Source organism: Candoia aspera, chromosome 2, assembly GCF_035149785.1.
Source record: "Candoia aspera isolate rCanAsp1 chromosome 2, rCanAsp1.hap2, whole genome shotgun sequence".
NCBI lineage: Eukaryota > Metazoa > Chordata > Lepidosauria > Squamata > Boidae > Candoia > Candoia aspera.
The window spans coordinates 49,478,329-49,502,108 of NC_086154.1; positions in this window are offsets into that span (position 1 = coordinate 49,478,329).

A 23,780-nucleotide genomic window follows, 5' to 3' on the forward strand; every position below is an offset into this window, starting at 1 on the left:
TCCAAAAACCAGAGATCCACATCTAAGAAACAATGAGCAATCCACTCTCCAGGAAATCTCAGCCAGCACACAGACCAACCTATGCCAGCATCTAATGGAATTTGCATTAGGCTCCAGTGTAGAGACCCTCCCATATCATCAACTGAGGAGAAAACTATTTATAAGCCTCCAAGAGGGATACATACTGGCAGGTTGCACAGAAAAACTGCCATTGTAGGATTGTAAAACACATAATGTGGTAGCTTCCCCCTCTACTTATGGCACAATGACCCTTTTTCCCAGAAAGTTGGTGATGGTGGAAGACGTTAACTATCAAGTAGTGCACTAGCAGACTTTATAGAAACTCTAGCCACTTTTTAATCCTAGATGGATCCCAAGTTAAGGGACACCACTTTCCAAGTTAAGGAAAACCTGCTGTGTACAACTTTTTACTTATCCACCACCCACTTCCTTAAAGGATTCAAGACAGTTTATAAAACTTCTAAATAAGCGAATAAACAAATAAAGCCTGTGTAGTATGAGCTGGGCTGTCCAAGTGCCACTTGAGGGTAGATAAAATCCCTGGATGCTGTAACCTGACTTCTCATGCTGAAACTGAAAGCTCCGACAGCAGATCAGCCTTCCAACCACCAAATTATACTTAGAAAAAGGTAGAATAAACAAGGCTGCTGAATATTTATCTCTGCAGGAATAATGAAACTAATTTTTTCACCTCTTTTCTTTTTACATTCTTATGTTCACTGCAGACACTTAGTTTCATAAAAAATTGAAAAGATCCTTATCCAGCAAAACAAAACCCTTTCATGTTTAAATTTAGCAAAAAGACTTCCATGACATCAAATCTCTTCAGAATCATCTATATTCCTGAAGTAGGGGTTGACAAAATAGTGCCCAAAGGTACCAAGGCACCTAGCAGAACTCCCAGAGTTGTTCCTGAACTCATATAATGATATAGATGTTCATACTGAGCAAACCCTTTGAGAGATCCCTAAAAATTTTCATCAGATTTTTTAATCTTGTATAACTTAATTTAATTGAGTGCCCTGTGCCACAAAATAAAATAGCTAAAGTCCTTTGACATAGTGAGTCCAGGTCTAACACAGAACTGGATGGCAAAGAGCAGTGGTCAGAATAGTGCAATAGCCCTTTCTTCAGACTGGGTAGGAAGGCTGCCATCTTTCTCTAGAATGCCCAGATGCAAAGTCATTCCTGGGATTTTGGCAGGGGGGAGCAGGTGCCAGATCTGAATGCTTTGGGAAATGAAAGGCACCTGAATGCACTGGTCAAAGGCACTGCTTCTGGAGGGGAGGGGAATGGAACTGCCTTTTTTAAAGTCCCCAGTTTTTACTTCCCTCCCAGTGACAGCTACTATTTTTCCACCAAATCAAATAATGTAGTAGAATGCTAGTAAGCACCAAAACACAAGCCTTCTCTGATTTTGGGCACAGTAATGATTGTGAATATTAAAACTTTTTTTCAGACAATAAAGGTGCCTTTTTTTTCCCTACCTGTCAGGATCTATCTGAAAAATGATGTGGGAAAATCCAAATCTACTTACACCAGGAAGTAACTTTTCTATGGTATGTATCTTCCAATACATTGTAGTGTTGTCTTCTCATGTGGAAGGAGATCCAAAAGAGACTATATGGAAAGACCCTTTCTGCAGAAAAAATATTGTGTCTGGATAACTGTAGCAGAAACTGACTTTTTGCAGTGATATACAGAATGCAAAAATTATTTTGTTTATTAAATCCATATCTGTCAAAGAAGGATTTCTTCTAAAAACAGCAAACCTGCAGCATTTACATGACCTGAATAATCAGAGCATGAAGCAATCAAATATAAATGAACATATTTTAATAAATCAAATGAATTGAAAACAAAGCAAATCAGATTAAAAAAGAACAGATGTTCTTGCTATGTTCATTGCTGTATTCAGTAAATACCACAACAGAGGATATTCACAGATTATTAGCACTAATATTAAATGGCATTTTCTATAGTACAGTTCATTCAACTTGTGACTCTTGAGGCAGTACAGACATTCATTGTTTTTTAGCATAAAAATTGTTATTATATTGATACAATCTATTCTTCAGCAAAGGATTGTTACCTTGTCGTGGTGCTGGAGCTTGAGCACCTCAGTGATGCCATGAGCTAAACCATGAAGGGCCACCCAAAACGGGAAGGTCATGACAGAGAGGTCAGACTAAATGCGATCCCTGGGGAAGGTAATGGCAACCCACCCCAGTATTCTTGCCGTGAAAACTAAATGGATCAGTACAACCACAGATATGTCAGTATACCATTAGAAGATGAGACCCCCAGGTCGGAAGATGGTCAAAATGCTACTGGGGAGGAACAGAAGATGAGTTCAACTAGCCCCAGAGGTGATGACGCAGCTAGCTCAAAGCTGAAAGGACGGCTAGCGGCCGACGGTGCTGGTGGTGAACGGCGAATCCGATGTTCTAAGGATCAACACACCATTGGAACCTGGAATGTCAGATCTATGAGCCAGGGCAAATTGGATGTGGTTATTGGTGAGATGTCAGGATTAAACATAGACATTTTGGGTGTCAGTGAACTGAAATGGACTGGAATGGGCCACTTCACATCAGATGGCCACCAGATCTACTACTGTGGACAAGAGGACCACAGAAGAAATGGAGTAGCCTTCATAATTAATAATAAAGTGGCTAAAGCAGTGCTTGGATACAATCCAAAAAATGATAGAAGGATCTCAATTTGAATTCAGGGCAAGCCATCTAACATCATAGTGATCCAAATATACGCCCCAACCACAGATGCTGAAGAAGCTGAAGTAGAGCAGTTCTATGAGGATCTGCAGCACCTACCTACTGGACAATATGCCTAAAAGAGACATTATTTTCATCACAGGAGATTGGAATGCTAAGGTGGGCGGTCAACTGACACCTGGAATTACAGGTAAGCATGGCCTGGGAGAACAAAACAAAGCAGGACATAGGCTGATAGAATTTTGCCAAGACAACTCATTCTGCATAACAAACACTCTCTTCCAACAACCTAAGAGACAGCTTTATACAAGGACTTCACCAGATGGACAACACCAAAATTAGATTGACTACATCCTTTGCAGCCAAAGGTGGCGGACATCTATACAGTCAGGAAAAACAAGACCTGGAGCTGACTGTAGTACAGATAACAAACTTCTTATTCAATTTAGGATCAGACTAAAGAGATTAGGAAAGACCCACAGATCAGCTAGCTATGAGCTCACTAATATTCCTAAGGAATATGCAGTGGAGGTGAAGAATAGATTTAGGGACTGGACTTAGTAGATAGGGTCCCGGAAGGACTATGGACAGAAGTTTGCAACATTGTTCAAAAACAAAGATGGCAAGGACCTAACAGAAGAAGAAGAGATCAAGAAAAGGTGGCAAGAATATACGGAAGACCTGTATAGGAAGGATAACAATATTGGGGATAGCTTTGACGGTTTGGTCAGTGAACTAGAGCCAGACATCCTGAAGAGTGAGGTTGAATGGGCCTTAAGAAGCATTGCTAATAACAAGGCAGCAGGAGACGACGGCATCCCAGCTGAACTGTTCAAAATCTTGCAAGATGATGCTGTCAAGCTAATGCATGCTATATGCCAGCAAATTTGGAAAATACAAGAATGGCCATCAGACTGGAAAAAATCAACTTATATCCCCATGCCAAAAAAGGGAAACACTAAAGAATGTTCAAAGTATCGAACAGTGGCACTCATTTCACATGCCAGTAAGGTAATGCTCAAGATCCTGCAAGGTAGACTTCAGCAATTCATGGAGCGAGAATTGCCAGATGTACAAGCTGGGTTTAGAAAAGGCAGAGGAACTAGGGACCAAATTGCCAATATCCGCTGGATAATGGATAAAGCCAGGGAGTTTCAGAAAAACATCTATTTCTGTTTTATTGACTATTCTAAAGCGGTGGCGCTGTGGGTTAAACCGCTGAACTGCCGATCGGAATGTCGGCGGTTCGAAACCGCGCGGCAGGGTGAGCTCCCATTGCTAGTCCCAGCTCCTGCTCACCTAGCAGTTCGAAAACATGCAAATGTGAGTAGATCAATAGGTACCGCTTCGGCAGGAAGGTAACGGCATTCTGTGTCGTCATGCTGGCCACATGACCCGGAAAATGTCTACGGACAACGCCGGCTCTAAGGCTTAGAAACGGAGATGAGCACCGCCCCCTAGAGTCGGACACGACTGGACTTTACATCAAGGGAAACCTTTACCTTTACCTTTAAAGCCTTTCACTGTGTGGACCATAACAAATTGTGGCAAGTTCTTAGCGGTATGGGGATACCAAGTCATCTTGTATGCCTCCTGAGGAATCTATATAATGACCAAGTAGCAAGTAGAGGCAGTGAAAGACTTTGTATTTCTAGGTGCAAAGATTACTGGAGTTTCCGACTGCTATCAGGAAATCAGAAGATGTTTAATCCTTGGAAGAAGAGCAATGACAAATCTCGATAAAATAGTTAAGAGCAGAGACATCACACTGACAACAAAGGTCCGCATAGTTAAAGCAATGGTGTTCCCCATAGTAAGATATGGCTGCGAGAGCTGGACCATAAGGAAGGCTGAGAGAAGGAAGATCGATGCTTTTGAACTGTGGTGCTGGAGGAAAATTCTGAGAGTGCCTTGGACTGCAAGAAGATCAAACCAGTCCATCCTCCAGGAAATAAAGCCAGACTGCTCACTTGAGGGAATGATATTAAAGGCAAAACTGAAATACTGTGGCCACATAATGAGAAGACAGGACACCCTGGAGAAGATGCTGATGCTAGGGAGAGTGGAAGGCAAAAGGAAGAGGGGCCGACCAAGGGCAGGATGGATAGATGATATTCTAGAGGTGACGGACTCATCCTTGGGGGAGCTGGAGGTGTTGACGACTGACAGGAAGCTCTGGCGTGGACTGGTCCATGAAGTCACGAAGAGTCAGAAGTGACTGAACAAATAAACAACAACAATCTACTCTTAAAGAAGCATTTAAAACTACATCTCATTTTAATACAACTTGAATGTGAAACAGAAACCTGCAGTCAAGGTGCCATGTGGACACCATGGCTTGGGGCCTTTAGCCAGTTCTGTCTGGTGCACCAATTGTAACCTTACTGGTGCAGGACGACCTAGATATAGTAACTCATTCTCTCATTACCACCAGCTGGACTACTGCAATACTTTTTGCATGGAGCTGCCCTTAAAGACTATTCAGAAACTGAACTGATCCAGAAGGCAATGGCCCATATATTTATCAGCTCCCAGCAATGGGTGCATATAACAACAATTTTGTGGGCCCTGTACTGGTTGCCGATTGTTTTCTGGATACATTCTAAGGTGCTGGCACTCACCTATAAAGCCCTTCATGTTTTGGTACTTGGGCACCTGCAGGATCATCTGTTCCAACCAGAATCAGCCTGACCCACTAGATCTTGTAGGGAACAGCTGCTTGTGACCCCACACTTCCAGGAAATGAGGAGGACCAAAGCTAGAAGGCGCTGCTTTTCCATAATGATGCCAGAACTCTAGAACAGCTTCCCTATGGAGATCAGACTCACACCTGGAAACTGAGTTATTTTGAAGGGCATTCTCGTGATTTAATACACTGTGCTACCTGATTTATATTCTTCCCTCAGCCTGTTATCCTCTGTTTTCTTATGATGCATTGATTTTGGATTGTACTGTAGATGTTTTAACTGTACATACATAAGCTGTCAGGAGTCACTGCCAGGTACAAATTTAATTAATACATAAAGAATTTTTGGATAGCAAATTTAGCACTCCCCCTCCACCTAATTTCCAGATCACAATACTATGATAATAATAAACAGTATGAGTGGTGGAGCAATGCTATTAGGGCTGAAACACTAAGGCAAGTGATCCAGTGCCTGATCACAGGTGCCCCATCTTCCACATCAATGTTGCTCACCCTTGGCAACTCTAAGATGTATGGACTTCAACTCTTAGAATTCTCTAGCCAGCATTCTAAAATTCTGGAGTGCAGTCTGCACACCTTAAAGTTACCAAGATTGAGAAACACTGTTCTATATAACAGCCATTCCGATACCTGAAGAGTTACCATATCTACCTACAATCTTCTCTTCTCCAGTCTAAATATACCCAATGACCCCAACTGTTCTTCATAAGTTTTTCCTTCCAGGCATCTTATCTTGGTTGGTCTCCCCTGGACATGCTTTAGTTTATCCATGTCCTTTTTAAAATACAGTGCACAGAACTGAACACAATTTTGTAGATGTAGTCTGGGCAACACAGACTAGACAGGAACAATAATTCTGTTGATCCTGACATTATACTTTTGATGCACCTAGGACTGCATTTGCTTTTTTCACAGCTGCATTACATTGTTGGCTCATGTTCAGCTTGGGATCCACCAAGCTACCCATAAGTTATTTGCATATACAGTATAGCTCCATCATTCTACACTCAAGTATTTAAGTTTTCTTACCCATATTTATATTTTTGCATTAGTTCCTGTTGAAACTCAGCTTGCTGGGTTTCATCCAATGTTCTAGTTTGTCAAGATTCTGCTAACTATCCCCCCTATTTCTGCAGCAGCTACTGTCAGCCCCACTAGACAGACCAGACCAGGAAATCAACTCCACGGGAAGTCTAAAACCACTTTTATTGAGATTAGCTATCATAACAGAATCTTGCAATTCTGATTCTGCTGTATCTCCTCCTCCTTATAGTTCACCAAATTAGGGAGCTTCTGTCTGAGCTGTTTCTGAATATTATTTGGCTGTTGTGGACTTAAAAAATATTTCAGCCCCATTTGCCAAGCTAACAGTTCTGGCATATCTCTGTTAAGGTCATCTTCCTTACTCTCTATAGCTAAAAATCTGGTGATGTTACATTCTAGCCTCTCATACAAGTCAGTTATAAGCATGGTGAACAGCACAGAGCTTAGAATGGAACCCAGCAATATACCACTTGAAAATTCCCTATGTGCCATTTTGACACATAGTCCTTGGGTACAAATGCTCAACCCACACCGTATCAATCTAATACTACCACAATCCAGTCTCTATTTTGTCAAATTCCCTACTAGAATCTACAAAGGAGACTTCGTAGAATACTGTGCTGCCATGTATCACTTACATGTCTATAGATTGTCCCTAGGTCAGAGGTTCCTAAACTTTCTCAGTTCACCCCTAAATCTTGAGACCACATTTTAGTCTTTAGCCTATCTCTCAATAAAATTTCCTTGTTAAACAGACAGGTTTCCTTTTCTTATAGAAACTAGGCTACAAGTAGTGTACCATGCTTAGTGATACCAATGTCTTAGCTATCATAAGTGAAATGCAGAATAACTGTAATAAAAGTATATATATTGCATTTCTTTTTAAATATAATGCAACTAAGTAAGACCATTCTGCATACAGGACTCAGTGCTATATGTGATCCTCAATGTTTTAATAAATGATCTGCACATGAGCTGATTAAAATAAGCATCTGCACAGACTATAATTTATTAGTACTATCCAATCCGAGCACTTTTCCTGGAATATGTTTTTTGAAGACTGGTTTAACCTAAAAAATGAAATGTGTTGAGGAGGGAATATTTTCAGAATTAAAATGGTTGAAGAGTAGAAGAAAAAAAATCAAGAGCAATTATTTTATTCTATTCACTGATGAAAGAATGAGAAGTGCTAAAATAATCCACAGGAAAAGAGAATTGAATCCAAGTGTTAATGGAAAAATCCTTAACAATGCATGAACTGTTAACAATGAAACATCCAAAGAAAAATGAAACAATGAAACATCCAAAGAAAAACCAATGCTACCTTTTAAGCGATGCTTTTTAGGCAAAAAATACTTTATCCTAAATTAGAAATTTGGAACACAATGAACAGAATCAGTCTTTTGTTCACTGTGTTGCTTCTAAGTAAGTATGTTCAACACCAGGCTGTTGGGCTAAATAAAATTATTACAAGTTTATTCAATGATTTAAAATAGCAGTGCTATGTTTGAATATCTAAATATTACTTCCAGTGTATTTTGGATGCAAAGTATAGATGATATGACTGCTACTCAGTAAGTTTACAAGCTATGTTTTGTTGGGCTGTTGAAACAGAAGGAGGCTATGTTACTATATTGAAAATGGTGTTACTTATATAAAACTAAATTATGTATATTATATATGAATCTGTTGCTCAAGATGGAATCATTTGAAGGAGCCCAAGTCTGTACTATATAGAACACTGATCATAAACAACATTAGGAACTAAATGGGAAGAGTCGGGAAGCAGGCCCTCATGACCTAAATTAGATGAGCACAGTGAGAATAAACTATTATGACCTCAATAGCAAACTGTTTGAGAATTTCCCTAGAATCCCTAATGCTTGAGAAGACAAAGACACATATTGTACATGCTGCTTTAGACCTAACTGGGACTTCACCAGCTAGTTCTGGCCAAAGAGAGGAAATCATGGTGTCCATATTCCAGTAATTCTCAGAAGAAGCTGCTATGGGGTGACTCACAGTTAGGCTTGAAAGAAATCACTAAAAATACTTTCCTCTTTAGCATTGAATTTTATAGCCATTTTTCTCTATTTTATCTTCAATATTTATGATACACATTGTATCATATATTTCAGCCTCCCTTGCATACACTGTCATGATGCTTTTTTTGCAGAAGCTAAAACAAAAGCACAGGCCTTCAGCATCCAAAACCAAATTCCAATCAATGGATGATAACATAAATGGAATTTTGGTTATCGGGCTTTTTCCAAGTTTATTTGGAAACAAATCAAATTATTCTGAAGGGAACTTAATTCTAAATAGGTATTTTTCGATTGCATTCTAAATATAACTTAGGTCAAAAATATAAGCACAAGACTGTGATACATGATTGAACTGATTCCAGTGAAGGAGTAGACTATCCAAATGCCTTCAATAGGACTTTAAAGGTCTTCACATTTGGCCTGATCATACTGTATGTGCATACACCCATCATCCCTTCTTTTCTGTACAAACACAGCTCCTACAAAAGAAATTCAACTAAGTAACATGTTCAGAAAATAATCATTATGTAGTCATGAGAAGATGGCAAACTCACTGATTATAAAATGAAGATGATAACAAAGAATAGAGGCAAAGGATTTAATCATATGTTTGCACATATGATGGGTATTGTTGAAACTTCAAAAGTAAGGTAAAATTTAGCTCAAATATTTAAGTCAACAATTAATGTGCTAAGTATAATACAATACTAGAACTGCCTCAGGGTATTTCTCTTACATGAAGACAACAATATGTATTTATTAATTATTTTTAAAAACTGATAAGGTCTTCAGTTCTTATGCTTCAGGCAGAGTTATCACATAAAATCATCACACAGAAAATTACCAACTAGAAAATCAATTATTTTCATGAACCTTTCAAATATTGCCCTTTAACCCACTGGCATTCTCTAAAGTTCGAGAGTACTATTATTTTAATGTAATAAACCACCCAAGCTTAATTGGAAATTCCAGTCAATTGGAGTTACAATAAATAATAACAAAAAGTGGCAACTTTTTCCTGAAAGTCTCTGTGATGAGTGCCTGCTAACACTAAACTTTCTTTCCTATCAGGTGACTTATACATCACAACCTTCCTTCACTCCTTCCTCAACCAAAATACAAAAAAATAGTGCAACTCAGTGGAAAGATACTGTGGAACAGTGAGTAGGGTGCTAGAGTTACCACAGAAAGATTGAAAACTAAATCTTTTAACTAATAAACTTATATAAGTAACTATATGTATATGTATGTATGTGGCACACATACATACAAGTGCCATGGCAAGACAAGACCCTGCATGGGATGTACAATCAACAGACAGCTGAGGTGGCTGACATTGGGAAATCCTACCAGTAGCTGGAAAGGGCTGGACTAAAAGACAGCACTGAGGCACTGATCATAGCAGCACAAGAACAGGCTCTAAGCACCAGATCCATAGAAGCAGGGGTCTACCACACTAGGCAGGACCCGAGGTGCAGACTGTGCAGAGAGGTCTCAGAGTCAGTCCAACACATAGTGGCAGGGTGTAAGATGCAGGCAGGAACACCATACACAGAACAGCACAACCTAGTAGGTGGCACTGTGTACAGGAACATCTGCACAGTGTATGGGCTAGACCCTCCCAAGTCCAGATGGGAGATTCCACAGAAAGTTGTGGAGAATGACAGGGCTAAGATCCTGTGCGACTTCCAGATCCAGACAGACAGGCAGGTACTGGCCAAGCAACCAGCCATTGTAGCAGTAGACAAGGACCAGAAGATGGCGGTGGTGATAGATGTAGTGCTGCCAAGTGACAGCAACATCAGAAAGAAGGAGTATGAGAAGCTGGAGAAGTACCAGGGCCTGAAGGAGGAACTAGAGAGGATGTAGAAAGTGAAGGCTAAAGTGGTCCCAGTAGTGGTAGGAGCACTTGGGGCTGTGACTCCCAAGCTAGGAGAGTGGCTCCAACAGATCCCAGGAACAACATCAGAGCTCTCTGTCCAGAAGAGTGCAATGCTAGGAACAGCTAAGATACTGTGCAGAACCCTCAAACTCCCAGGCCTCTGGTAGAGCAGTCAAGGTTGAAGAAGACACATACCACCCATAGGGGTGAGAAGGGAATTTTTTTTATATGTATATAGTAGGAAAATTTACAATTTCTGGCTCACTTGTTCATTATGCAAAAAAATCAGAAGCAATCTAGCAACACTTTTGCAGACTAACGAATGTTATTAAGAAGCATAATTTTTATGTCTCTTAATAAAACTTGTTGGTCTGAAAAGGTGCTACCAGACTCTTGATTTCTGGCTACCATAGACTAACATGGCTTTCCTCCTGAAATATTCATTATACAGTGATTTGCATATATCCAGTGCTGGATTCACATATCTTTTGCTTTGGAATTCTCCTCTTCTGTTGAGTTCTATCTGACAAGAAATGTACATGATGTAATTGTGAAATTGTAGCATTCCAGTGTTTTCTTTATTGTACTCTTTTATGAAAAAATTTACCTAAAAATACCATTACAAGTTACTATTTCAGAATAACAACTCTTTTAAAAAAGCTTCTTTTAAAATGAAAACTCTTTTGTTTGCATTATTGCATTTCTATTTAGCAAGACTAAAGGACTGATGATTAAATATCAGTTGCTTTTTACATAGTTGTTTTTCATTTCCTGGTGGAGGATTAAAGTAATACTTTTCCCATTATCTTCTTTTTTTCTCTGTTTTTGCAATGTAGTAGTATAATACTGGGAAATAAACCTTAGTTTTTCCCCCACCCAAAGAAACAAAACCTGAAATTACATGCACGAAACAACCTTTGAACATGAACAGATATCACAGCAGATATGGCCATAAAGTATGGCATTACTGTGTCCTACAAACAAGTTAATTGCCAGCTAAACTAGAGAAAAGTAGTACTCTATAGCATCAAATGGATCAAATATGGAAGAAATTTCATTTGCATCCATTGCATTACCTACTATATAAGTTTATACAGGTAGTCTTCGTTTGGTGACCACAATTAAGACCAGCAACTCAGTTGCTAAGTGATGTGGTCACTAAGTTGAAAATCACATGATAGCGACTATGCTTACAATTTTATTTCAGCTTTCCTTTTTTTCCACTCCCTCACCCTTTGGAATGCTTACTCAGCCCTGGGATAATTAGCAAGAAGGAAATTAATGTTTGTATTTACATTCATTGGAGAGGAAGGGATTATAAGAGAGTAAGTAGGCACCCAATAGGGAATACACATTGATAGGAATGCACAGGCACCAGCTGTTTGCCTAGCACACTCGCAGTTCCCAGCCCCGAGCGCGCTAGGCAAACAGCCAGCACTAGCACATCCCTTTCAATGTGTATTCCCCATTGTGTGCCTGCTTACTCTCTTGTAATCCCTTGCTCTCCAATCTCTCTGCTCTGCGAGGTGGGGGAGAAGAAAAAAAATGGGTCGGGCACAGGACAACATGTACTGACTGACTGTAAAAGCAAACATGTGACTGAGAGAGTGAGACACTGCAAAGGTCATAAATGTGCACCTTGGTGGCAAAGTTGTTTTTTCTGCGCTGTCATAACTCCGAACAGTCACTGCACCAGGCAGTCGGCAAGCAAGATCTACCTGTGATGGATGACCACTGTTAGTCCCTGAAACCTCTCTCAGACACTCTCAGCCCAAAAGAAATTAATCCCAGAAAAACAAAAGGGTTAATTAATTAAATTAATCTTTCCTCTTGGAGGACAAGAAGTAGCTTGATGAAAGTGCTTCTAAGTAAATTGTTCATTATTTTCCCTGTTTTTGTCCAATGCCACTTGCTTTCTTCTCACAGTTATCACTCTCATTTCAGAAGAATCCTCAGGTGAGGTGGTAGAACAACTGCAGAATGAGAGTGCACCAAACCATGATAGCAGAAAAGGAACTGATAAGGAGGAATCGATGAACTGTTGGCTGGGGAATTGTGGGAGTTGAAGTCCACATATCTTCAAGCTGTCAAAGTTGAGAAACCCTGTCCTAGGGAATAAAGAATGACAGTGCAAAAGGCAAGATAGGATGAGTATCTGAGACAGAGGTCTTGCAGGTTGAGGAACTCCCAGTTTCAGGCAATTAGCAACAACTGGACTCCTAGGGAACTATCCTGATTGTAGAATTTAAGCCTGCTTTTTTCCTGTTCACTGTGGTCAGCAAATGCTGTTCTTTATTCTGTCAGTCCCTGCAACCTCTCTCAGTGTAACCAGATCTGCTTCTGTGGCCTTTACTTGTTTTGGATCTCCTGTGTGCATACTTTTGGCATGACAATTGATTCATGTTTACCAAGCTTTGACATGTTTCCTTGGATCAATGCTTGTTTCCTTGGCTTGTAAGTGGCCCATCACTGATCCCTCCCATAAAATAGCTTTCATGACTCTGAAATAGTACAACAAATAAGCAAATGAAAGAAAGGACCCTACTAAAGGACCCCTAGGTGTTCAGTAATATTCAAAATCAAAGAGCAAGAATTGATAGCAGAGCATGGAAAAATACTAAGATTTATATGGTATGAGTAAAGAAGCTTACTAAAAAAAAAGTGAGCTTTCCTAGACAAAATTAAAGAGAAAGTTAAGAGAAATAGAATAAAAATGTCATGCTCCATTGAAATTTAACAGCAAAGTATTTCATACTCTTCTGCTTCCTACTAAAGCAAATGAAGGGGTGAATTACAGAGATATCGAGTCCAGATCGCATAAAGTAATTGTTCCTCTCTACTCTGCCCTGGACAGACCCAATTTGGAGTATTGTATCCAGGTCTAGACACCACAATTTATACAGGACTGTGACAAATAGGAGCAATTTCAGAGGAAGGCTAGCAAGATGGTGAAAAGTCTGGAAAAAAGACATGGGTGTGTTTAGCCTACAGAAAAGACAACAAAGGAGAAATACAGCAGCAATCTTCAAATATCTGAAGGATTATCACACAGAACAGGAATGGACATTCTCTGTTGTCTTAGAGGCCAAGGCCAGAACCAGTCAGTTAAAACTACAAGGAAATAGGTTCCTGGTAGATATCAGGAGGACCTTCCTGACTGTACAAGTTGTCAGCTAATGGAATAGGCCACTGCATGCTGTGGTGAGTTCTCCTACATAAGAGGTCTTTAAACAGAGCCCAGGTGTTCATCTCTCAGAGATGCTGTAAAAGATTCTGCACTAGGCAGAGTGTTGGACTAGGTGATTTCTATAGTCTCTTCCAAGTCTATTCTTCTACAGGTAGTCCTCCTTTAGTGACCACAATTGGGATTGGCAACTTGGTCATTAAGTGAAGTGGTCAGTAAGTGAAACCACCACTGTGCCTACAATCTTACTTCAGCTTTCCTTTGCTTTGCTTTACAGAGCTGAGAAGGTCATAAATGCAAGGATTGGTGGCAAATTTAGTTTTTCATCACCATTATAACTGCGAATGGTCACTGTATGAGGCAGTCACTAAACAAGGACTACCTGTATTTTAAAAGAAGGATTGTACTGTATTGTTTCTTCTAGTTTCAGTAGAACTACTATTCTTATTTTCTTTATTGAAGTTATTAAAGGATAAAGAAATATCACCTGGGTCTGATTTTATGCTAATGAAAACATAAAATCATTTTTTTAGTCAATGTTATAGGTTTGACCAGCACAGATGTTGAAGTATACTGTATATAAAAGTGGCTAAATTTTATTTTTTTATTTATTTATATTTCAAATTTTGTCACCACCCATCTCGCATGAAGTGACTCTAAATTTTGTGTAGGTGTCTGCAGGATCAGAATAGAAAGACACTAAGACTGACCCTAAGATTTAAATTCCAGACATTTTAATTTTATTCTATTCCTATGATAAGCTTATGATAGATATAGATAGTGTGAGTGAGTAGTGGTGGTAGCAGCAGCAGCAGTAGTAATGTTTTTGATTTAACTTTGCTTCCATAGATGGAATCAAGTCCATTTTACAGAATGAGGGTTTTGCCTCACTCTTTCCTCTAAAGCACTCTGCAACCTAGCCCAGAATTCCATTTCTGTGAATTTGGTAGTCCTTAGAAATAGTATGGGATATGCTATGAGGGACAATAAATACATAATAAAAGCTGGTTGATGATAGAAATCAATTACCACCCCTTGACTAAATAAAGGGGCAACTCAGGTTCCAAGCCAATGAGCAGCAAAGAGATTTTTTTAATTTACTTTATACTTCATATGGATCATTTCTTTCATATCATTCTTCTTTCTGAAATTATTCTCCCCCATTGAAGGAAATGGCCTGATCATTTCATGCATCTTATCTATATAATGCAGCACCTGATCAACTGCAGGTTCATTTCATTTATAACCATTATCTGAGTGCTGGCTGCACAGCTTCTCTTAAGCCCATCACTTTCCCCAAATGCATTCCTTCAATAACTTTTAATGTATTACAGTCTATTTTCATTTGAATGTAAAATAAATACCTGCAAATTCAGCAGCATCCACCTCCTTCAGTCTGGACTAAATATTCCATGTTATGGTTCATATCAGAAGACATAGCATTCCACCCAGACCAGTGCCATGGGATTAATTTTGACTTCTACAGCTGACAGTTCTTACATGTTGTTGTTTATTCGTTTAGTCGCTTCCGACTCTTCATGACTTCATGGACCAGCCCACGCCAGAGCTTCCTGTCGGTCGTCAACACCCCCAGCTTCCTCAGGGACAAGTCCGTCACCTCTAGAATATCATCCATCCACCTTGCACTTGGTCGGCCCCTCTTCCTTTTGCCTTCCACTCTCCCTAGCATCAGCATCTTCTCCAGGGTGTCCTGTCTTCTCATTATGTGCCCAAAGTATTTCAGTTTGGCCTTTAATATCATTCCCTCAAGTGAGCAGTCTGGCTTTATTTCCTGGAGGATGGACTGGTTTGATCTTCTTGCAGTCCAAGGCACTCTCAGAATTTTCCTCCAACACCACAGTTCAAAAGCATCGATCTTCCTTCGCTCAGCCTTCCTTATGGTCCAGCTCTCGCAACCATATGTTACTACAGGGAACACTATTGCTTTAACTATGCGGACCTTTGTTGTCAGTGTGATGTCTCTGCTCTTAACTATTTTATCGAGATTTGTCATTGCTCTTCTCCCAAGGATTAAGCGTCTTCTGATTTCCTGACTGCAGTCAGCATCTGCAGTAATCTTCGCACCTAGGAATACAAAGTCTTTCACTGCTTCTACATTTTCTCCCTCTATTTGCCAGTTATCAATCAAGCTGGTTGCCATAATCTTGGTTTTTTTGAGGTTTAGCTGCAAACCAGCTTTTGCACTTTCTTCTTTCACCTTCATCATAAGGCTCCTCAGTTCCTCTTCGCTTTCAGCCATCAAAGTGGTATCATCTGCATATCTGAGATTGTTAATGTTTCTTCCAGAGATTTTAACTCCAGCCTTGGATTCCTCAAGGCCAGCTTGTCGCATGATGTGTTCTGCGTACAAGTTGAATAGGTAGGGTGAGAGGATACAGCCCTGCCGTACTCCTTTCCCAATCTTAAACCAGTCTGTTGTTCCGTGGTCTGTTCTTACTGTTGCTACTTGGTCGTTATACAGATTCTTCAGGAGGCATACAAGATGACTTGGTATCCCCATACCACTAAGAACTTGCCACAATTTGTTATGGTCCACACAGTCAAAGGCTTTAGAATAGTCAATAAAACAGAAATAGATGTTTTTCTGAAACTCCCTGGCTTTTTCCATTATCCAGCGGATATTGGCAATTTGGTCCCTAGTTCCTCTGCCTTTTCTAAACCCAGCTTGTACATCTGGCAATTCTCGCTCCATGAACTGCTGAAGTCTACCTTGCAGGATCTTGAGCATTACCTTACTGGCATGTGAAATGAGTGCCACTGTTCGATAGTTTGAACATTCTTTAGTGTTTCCCTTTTTTGGTATGGGGATATAAGTTGATTTTTTCCAGTCTGATGGCCATTCTTGTGTTTTCCAAATTTGCTGGCATATAGCATGCATTACCTTGACAGCATCATCTTGCAAGATTTTGAATAGTTCAGCTGGGATGCCGTCGTCTCCTGTTGCCTTGTTATTAGCAATGCTTCTTAAGGCCCACTCAACCTCACTCTTCAGGATGTCTGGCTCTAGCTCACTGACCACCCCGTCAAAGCTATCCCCGATATTGTTATCCTTCCTATACAGGTCTTCTGTATATTCTTGCCACCTTTTCTTGATCTCTTCTTCTTCTGTTAGGTCCTTGCCATCTTTGTTTTTGATCATACCCATTTTTGCCTGGAATTTACCTCCAATGTTTCTAATTTTCTGGAAGAGGTCTCTTGTCCTTCCTATTCTATTGTCTTCTTCCACTTCCGCGCATTGCTTGTTTAAAAATAATTCCTTATCTCTTCTGGCTAACCTCTGGAATTTTGCATTTAATTGGGCATATCTCCCCCTATCACTGTTGCCTTTTGCTTTCCTTCTTTCTTGGGCTACTTCTAGTGTCTCAGCAGACAGCCATTTTGCCTTCTTGGTTTTCTCTTTCTTTGGGATGTATTTTGTTGCCGCCTCCTGAACAATGCTGCCAACTTCTGTCCAGAGTTCTTCCGGGACCCTATCTACTAAGTCCAGTCCCTTAAATCTATTCTTCACCTCCACTGCATATTCCTTAGGAATATTAGTGAGCTCATATCTAGCTGATCTGTGGGTCTTCCCTAATCTCTTTAGTCTGATCCTAAATTGTGCAAGAAGAAGTTCGTGATCTGAACTACAGTCAGCTCCAGGCCTTGTTTTTACCGACTGTACAGATGTCTGCCACCTTTGGCTGCAAAGGATGTAATCAATCTGATTTCGGTGTTGTCCATCTGGTGAAGTCCATGTATAAAGCCGTCTCTTAGGTTGTTGGAAGAGAGTGTTTGTTATGCAGAGTGAATTGTCTTGGCAAAATTCTATCAGCCTATGTCCTGCTTCATTTTGTTCTCCCAGGCCATACTTACCTGTAATTCGAGGTGTCATTTGACTGCCCACCTTAGCATTCCAGTCTCCTGTGATGAAAATAACATCTCTTTTAGGCGTGTTGTCCAGTAGGTGCTGCAGATCCTCATAGAACTGCTCTACTTCAGCTTCTTCAGCATTTGTGGTTGGGGCATATATTTGGATCACTGTGATGTTAGATGGCTTGCCCTGAATTCGAATTGAGATCATTCTGTCGTTTTTTGGGTTGTATCCAAGCACTGCTTTAGCCACTTTACTATTAATTATGAAGGCTACTCCATTTCTTCTGTGGTCCTCTTGTCCACAGTAGTAGATCTGGTGGTCATTTGATGTGAAGTGGCCCATTCCAGTCCATTTCAGTTCACTGACGCCCAGAATGTCTATCTTTAATCTTGACATCTCACCAATAACCACATCCAATTTGCCCTGGCTCATAGATCTTACATTCCAGGTTCCAATGGTGTGTTGATCCTTAGAACATCGGATTCGCCGTTCACCACCAGCACCGTCGGCCGCTAGCCGTCCTTTCGGCTTTGAGCTAGCTGCGTCATCACGTCTGGGGCTAGTTGAGCTCATCCTCTGTTCCTCCCCAGTAGCATTTTGACCATCTTCCGACCTGGGGGTCTCACCTTCCGATGGTATACCGACATATCTCTGGTTGTACTGATCCATTTAGTTTTCACGGCAAGAATACTGGGGTGGGTTGCCATTACCTTCCCCAGGGATCGCATTTAGTCTGACCTCTCTGTCATGACCTTCCCGTCTTGGGTGGCCCTTCACGGTTTAGCTGGCATCATTGAGGTGCTCAAGCTCCAGCACCACGACAAGGTAACGATCCTTTGCTGAAGAGTTCTTACATGTAACATCTAAATATCTAAAAGATTTTACAGAGACCATTCTGCTTTATTTTTTATTCTTTTGCATAATTTATTCTGATATTTGAAGTTAGAAAAAAAGCAAGAAGTTATGAAGCCCACCATTACTAGAAATCTTACCTAATCACCTGCCTGGCTTCCGATACTTCAGGAGGCTTTTACACAAGGCTAGAGGGAAGTAATGGTTAAATGGAATTAGAGTTGTGGTTTGCTGGTTTTGACTGGCCTTTGCCTTGGGGGTGTTGGCACAAGGCAGCGCAGTTGAGAGAGAAATTTCCATTATGAGCAGGAATTGATTGTTTGCCCTGAGCTCATGGGACAAACAATTATGGTATATTATGGGGCACAGGAAGGTCAGGTTTGATCAGCTGGATCAAAGCACTCTATTCTGGAAAATGGGCTACATGAGCTGACAGATTTTGGATACTGGTTTACAGACAGAGATCCACCACTCTGCTAGTCTCTAGCCCCATTTAGGAACAGCATCCTCCCCGAAGTTCATATTGCCCCTACCCTGGCCTTGTTCAAAAGGAGCCCCTAAAAACCTTCCCCTAGGCCTTGGTGTAGGTTGGGTGGTGAGTCCCTGGTAGGAAGGTTGTTTGTTTGAAATGAGGTTGCTTTCATTTTTTCTGGATGGCAATTATTTGCTTTTGCACTGTTGTTATAAACTTATTTTTAATGTTATATGCCACTACAGAGATGGGCAGCCTTACAAATTGATAGATAAATAAATACATTCTAAATGGAATACTGAGCCCAATATTGTTCTTTTTTGAATAACTCATTTAATCTTGCCCTTCTCTGTCTATAAAGACAGCCTTTTTCTTGTCTGTAATGTACCCCATGGATTACTTGTAGAACATGTGGTATTAATCTTTTATGATTCCCTTTCTGACTTAGCCTCACATTATTTCAGTATATTATTCATTCTTGGTTTTTCCTTTGAACTATGTGGCATTATTAGCCGGCAGCAAATTCAAAAAAAAATTTGAAGTCTTTGTTCTCCAGGACTTGTGATTGAAACTAGCTGGGCAATATGAATGGGACAAGGCCATATGAATGCAAACTAAATGACAAGCTTCTATATATTGATCCATGTATCCTTGATTTCAAAAATATCATACATGGACAACGATAGTAAACAGATTTGTGAAGTTCTTTATTAAACAAAAATAACATTACTGTTTTTTAAAAACACAGTATTTTAAAATGCATATGGATGGCAATCCTTTTTTTAAAACTTAATTGGAAAAAACAATTAAATTGTAAGTCTTGCATTCCACAAAGGCAGCTGATGGAAACCCCTATTTCAAGAAGTTGCTCATATCAATTTCATTATTGACCTCTGTAGAATTAATGGTGCGAATAAGTGATCATTAGTGCATATGAGAGATCCCATTCTAGCACATAGAATTAATTAATTAATTTCAGTCCCATGGGGTGCTAAAATGTGTTGCTTGGCTGAACAACACAAGGGCCACATTATATCTACAGCTGCTCTTGTATAATAATGTAGCAGCCATGCCCAAATATCTATCATTCCATATTTTTGGCTGCTGAAGGGTATTACACATCTATTTTCTTCATATCCTTTCAAGATTCTTGTACTCTGCCATCTCCACAATGGTTTCCTAGTAGTATCTACTGTTTAATTGTGGCTGATTGCAGCAACCAAACACTCAAAACAAAAGGAAAATTTTATCATCTAAATGCTGATTCATCACACCCTGGAGGAGAAAGGAACTCTTTAAAGCAACTGCACTGTTTGTTATCCTTTGCAGCTAAAAGAGGACACACAGAATGAAGCAGCTTCTGCTGTTGTGATTTAAAGGATATTCTATCCAGTTTACATTTTGCACTAGTCTGTACAGAACCCTGAAATGCTTCTGGCTTTTGGAGATGCTGCTCAGGAAAATAGTATTGTGCACAGGCTGTCTGCTATACTTGCATTTATTTATTTAATAAACTTCTACAGTATGTTGCCTTAATCCCAGAAGCGATTCTAGATGTCTTTACAGATTAGAATTAAGATAATAACAGTGAGAATAAACAAATAGACAACCAGGAGAAACATTAACATACTTTTCATCCCTCTTTCTGGTACCCACTCTGAGGCTTCCATGAAACTTCTTGATACAGTGCAAAATGTAACCTCAAATCAAATTTTAAGAACAAATGCCCTGCTAAACTAACCAAAGACCCACCTAACCATGTCATGTAACAATGAGCAGCCCTAACATAGAAAGAGATTTGCATGCAAGGCCATCCTTACCTCTCCCAGCCAGCTGTTTCCCTTCTTTGAGGACACACTGTATGGCCCATACCTCACCTGACCCCTAACTGTAACCAAATGATCAATCTTGAATTAGGATTCAGTAAGTAGTTATAGACACGATGTCAAAATTACAGAATGTGTGTTATAGTCTTGTAACACAAGTTCCTCCCTTTTAGAGTTGTTTCACAACACTGTACACCAGAACATAAGGGACAACATTTGCATCATACACATGTTTTGTTACTTACTCCCCATGGTTGTCCATGCTAGCAGTTCAATCAGCTTCTGAAATGGGGAGCCGAGTCCTCCTCCTCCTCTATCTGAAGTAGCATGATTCTGGCTAATTTTACCCAAACACTCTTAAAACAGTGTGGAAGTCATGAGGATTCCCATATTCAAATTCTTATGAAAGAGAGCTCCTCAACAAAAGATGTTTTCCCTTAGGAATTCTAAGACCTGCAGACCCAGTCCTTGGCTCGAAATGACTTCTTGTTGGGTCTTTTTCCTCTTCTCAAAGCTTGTTTGTTCATTTCTTAGGCAGGCTGGAGGAGAAGGGAGTATTTTGAAACATTCTGAAAAATTCTGAACATTCTTCAAACAAGCTGAAAGACAATTGCTTTGTGAACAGCTGTGCATTTTTTAAAAAAGTAACCTCCAATGCTTTGGGTATTGTCTAAAGAACCAATGAATTCTGTTAACCAACAAACATTCAGTTTAAGAGTTTTCCAGAACTAACATCTTTCATAACAGCAACAGAGACAATGCAAAATTTACTTTAACCAGGTAATGTTACACAGGAGAGATGTCCTGCTGAACTATAAACACACTACTGAATTCCTAACCATGTGCACTAATTACTTAAAACCCACTCAAGAGGTCTATTAAACAGTAAAAATTCCCACTACTCTGAAAGTAGGACAGATGGCCCTTTAAATAAGTTTTGGCTCATGTTTCCCAGAAATACAGTTAGGACTTACTGTATATGTAATATGTTAGTAATTTCTCTACACTTAGGGGAAGGAAATCAAACAAAACAGCTACTGAAACAGCAGAAGAAACTTCCAGGAACATGAAAACAGAGTTTAAAAAGCAGGAAAACATTAGGGTGGAGTGTGTAAGAAACTATTCTAATAGACATAATCATTGGATTGTGAAAACAAAATGGAATGCGGTCAGTGTTTTAATGCAAAGTAAACAGCGAACTATAGCAAAAAATCTGTGAAAAGCAAACCCCTTTCTATTTTTTTTTCTTTATAGAATCAAATCACTGGGAACTGAATTTTGGCAATCGGATTTCCAGCTGACAGAATAAGATAATGGTCTACTGTATATTGATTTCTATTTCTACTGTATATTTCTGTATATTGTTTCCTATTGATAACAATACAGGGTTTCCTCAAAATTCCCTTTGAGATTTGTAGGAAGGACTACATATCCATCTTGAGACTGAATGCTGAAGTAGCTTGTGAAGTTTAGCCTGAAGAAAAGACTGGGGTAAGACATGATAGCATTCTTCAAATTCTTGAATAGCTGCCACATAGAAAAATATACATTATTGCTGTTCTACAAAGTAGGATGAGATCTAAGGAAGGAGTTAGACGAGGGTGAATTATAACTGAAGAGAGACTTTTTAATGATAAGAACAGTTTTACATTAAAAACAATTATCTAGAGAGACAGTGCTACATTCTACATTAGCTCTTCAAACATAGGTCAAGACAGCCATTTGTTGAAAATATTCTACTACTTCTGGATTTCCTGCATCAAGCAGGGGTTGGGTTTAGTAGCCCACAAGGTTCCCCACCAGCACTTTGACTCTGTGATTCTGGGAAACAACTTAGAAAATGTTTGTATGTATATTTTCTCTACAATACAGTATATCCACAGATATATTGGGATGTATCTTGGTAGCAATGTTAGCAACCTTCTTAATTTGTATCAGGAGCTATAACTTTCTTAATTTCTTCACAGAACTTTAAACAAATGCATGGATCTCCATTACATCTTGGGGAATCTGGAGCCTTTAATATTTATTACCTGCATATTCCACATCCCTCCTTAAAAAAAACAAAAACTGGTGACTTTTTATTATTTTGCCACGAGCATGAAATCTGTGTTCTTTTCAATATGTGATCACAGTTTTAGGGGGGAAAAAGACAAATAATAATTACATCTGGTCATCAACCATAATGAAGGATTTGATTTGATTTGACAAATAATAATACACGTTGACTTCATGAAATCTGTGAAGTAACGAAAGCCGAAATATTCTCCATAGGGTTCTGAAAAAAGCCTGCCAAATAGAATGAAACTTATTTCGTTCTGTGAAATCATATTTATTTAGAAGTGAAATGTGGTCTAGTTATAGCAATGCCAGATTCCAGTAACAGTTCATCTAGATTACTACAGTGCAGCCTTTGTGGGCCGACTTCTAAAAACTGTTCAGAAATGACAGCTGGTTATAGCAGCCAGACCACTGATCAAAAAGAGTATGTCACGTCCCTGTTACAGAAAAAATTAAAAACTATTTCACAGAAATAAGCACGATTTCTTCTAGTATGCTAGTTCTCATGTTCAAGGAACATTTTCATCTGTAAAAGCTTTTTTAATATAGTGTTAAATTCCAAACATTTTATAAGTGAAAGTCTAATAGAACAATTACGATCTATAAAGAAATATTATAATCTGAACTCTGAACCTTGCCTTCCTAAGAGTACAGTTTGTGTTCCATGAATTAAAATTAAATTTGAAACATTTGGAATCAGAAAATATCCAGCAAAAACAGGAGTCTATGTTCCTAAATTACAGTTCAAACCCAGCCTCCCTTCTGTACAACTTGGTTTACTGTATATTGTATGCATATTAAATACAATATCTGTTAATAAATACCTGTAATAAGTCACACATAATTGCAATTTACACTGACAGAACTAATCAGATTATTCAGTCTGAATACAAACAACAAGGTGGTAAACATAATAACATACTAATATAAATAATTTTATAATAGAGAGAAGAGGACAAACGAGGTATCTGAGGTGGTTTTCTTTGAGCAAGAAGATCATTTCAACATTTATACCTGTGGGCTGAAATTACCAGGGAAATCTTAATTATTTGGTTTTCATAAATGCATCAGTTGGCC